Source organism: Theobroma umbraticum, unplaced genomic scaffold (genome assembly GCF_002168275.2).
Source record: "Theobroma umbraticum cultivar Fairchild unplaced genomic scaffold, ASM216827v3 scaffold_146.0, whole genome shotgun sequence".
Lineage (NCBI taxonomy): Eukaryota > Viridiplantae > Streptophyta > Magnoliopsida > Malvales > Malvaceae > Theobroma > Theobroma umbraticum.
The window spans coordinates 1674312-1674529 of NW_018397265.1; positions in this window are offsets into that span (position 1 = coordinate 1674312).

Below are 218 nucleotides of genomic sequence, written 5' to 3' on the forward strand. Positions count from 1 at the left end.
AGAGGGTTGATGGATGTAAATTTAAATGCAAAAGAATAGTGATAAGGCGAAAAGAATATTTTAAAATAAAATATTTTGTACAAGAGAACATGATAATTAAATAACAATAGTTTATTGAGGATGAATTAGCGAGATAAAAAGGCAATTCTAAAGTGAACTGAGACATTTTGGGTCCCAACGAGACAAGTTGAAAAATTTGAAATAAAATAATATTTTAT